We start from the raw sequence: 2,021 nt of genomic DNA, 5'->3' as shown, positions 1-2,021 counted from the left end.
TTAAAAAGATATATATGTTCACCACTCAGCAGTCACACTCCATTTTGTACATAGTCTGCTAAATAGACTGCTGCATGAAACAGAAAATCTCTGTATTCTGATTGGTTGAATCTTTGATTATGCATATTGTGTCTGTCCACATGTCATAACATTTTTAAAGTCATTTTAGCATTTTATGGTACTTCTAATCAGAATTTGTGGCTGCCAATATTTCAATATTATAGTACTTCAATATACAATATAATAATCACACTATACAGGTAATTCTCTCTGATATTAGCACAGTCTAGAAATTCCCTCACATATTCATGTCTGTCCACACACACATAACATTAATTAAATAACATCACACATTTCCTCTTGAAAAGAAGCTCAAAGAAACAAGGGCAATCCAATGAAGCTGACACATATTTTTTATTACACTTTCATAATTGCATGAATAAACACATGGAGGATTAAAATGTGTAATACACTGTTTACCATATACCAAAGCACAATGTGCTAATTAACACATGGAGGATTAAAATGTGTAATACACTGTTTACCATGATATACCAAAGCATATAATAGCTTAATAGCATGATCTACATTACGCTACAAGTCTAAGTGGCGCATACAGTAACATAGTATTGTATAATGTAAATAGGACTGTAGTGTGGCATACAATAGCTAATGTAGCACTGTAGTAAGAGTAGCATACAATATCTAATGTAGCACTGTAGTAGGCATACAGAGTAGCATAAATGATTTAATGTAGCATGCCATAATAGGTCTACAATATAGTATATAATGTAGCATGATGTAGTAGGCCTACAGTGTAGCATACATTATATAATGTAGCATAATGTAGTAAGGCCCACAATGTAGCTTATACTATCTCATGTAGCATACTGTAGTAGGCCTACTGTGTAGCATGTTATCTAACGTAGTATACTGTAATAGCCTAGTGTGGCATGCCATATTTAACCAAGTATATGCCACAAGCTCACATATTTCCATAATGTAGCAATACATAGCATGTCTATGTAGCAAGCAAACATTTTACTGCTCCTACAACTTTTATTTGATTGCTACTTAACACTAGCTATACATGGTAAACACATTTGCAATACACAGTTTGTTATGTGCTATAAGCCAATCAAATCACCCCCATTGACACTCCCCTTCTATCAATTGCTCTTGCTAAGCAAATATAAAAGAAATTTAATTTAAAAATAAAAATTATTTGCACCAGTTGTTCAACTAAAAAATGCTGACTTCGGTAAAATTATACAATAGTAACCTAATCTAACATGTAATTACAATTTAATTGTAAATGGTAATATTGCACATAATTAACAGCGATAAGATCAAATACAAGAGAAATTTAAACTGCATATATATTTTAACATTTTTTAGATCAGATTTCTTAAGCAATAAAGTTGCACATACATACTAATAGTACTTAATCAGGGGGAGGTAATTAAAGCATGGATGGATAAGAAAAGATTAGCATGACTATGGATTAGGATAGGTAGCAGGATTTGGGATAAGATAAACAAAGATTAGCATGAACTTGGAATTTGATAATTAATGATTAGCATGTACTCTACTTTATACGGATTAGGATTAGCAAAGAATAATATTTATTTGGATTAGGATAAGCAAAGATTAGTATGTATTTGGATAAGCAAAGATTAGTATGTATTTGGATTAGGATAAGAAAAATTAGTATGTATTTGGATTAGGATAAGCAAATATTAGTATGTATTTGGATTAGGAAAAGCAAAGATTAGTATGTATTTGGATAAGCAAAGCTTAGTATGTATTTGGATTAGGATAAAAAAAATTAGTATGTATTTGGATTAAGATAAGCAAATATTAGTATGTATTTGGATTAGGAAAAGCAAAGATTAGCATGTATTTGGATTAGGATAAGCAAAGATTAGCATGTATTTGGATTAGGATAAGCAAAGACTAGCATGTATTTGGATTAGGATAAGCAAAGATTAGCATGTATTTGGATTAGGATAAGCAAAGAT

Source organism: Antedon bifida, chromosome 7 (assembly GCF_963402885.1).
Source record: "Antedon bifida chromosome 7, ecAntBifi1.1, whole genome shotgun sequence".
Classification (NCBI taxonomy): Eukaryota; Metazoa; Echinodermata; class Crinoidea; order Comatulida; family Antedonidae; genus Antedon; species Antedon bifida.
This window is presented reverse-complemented; position numbering follows the sequence as displayed.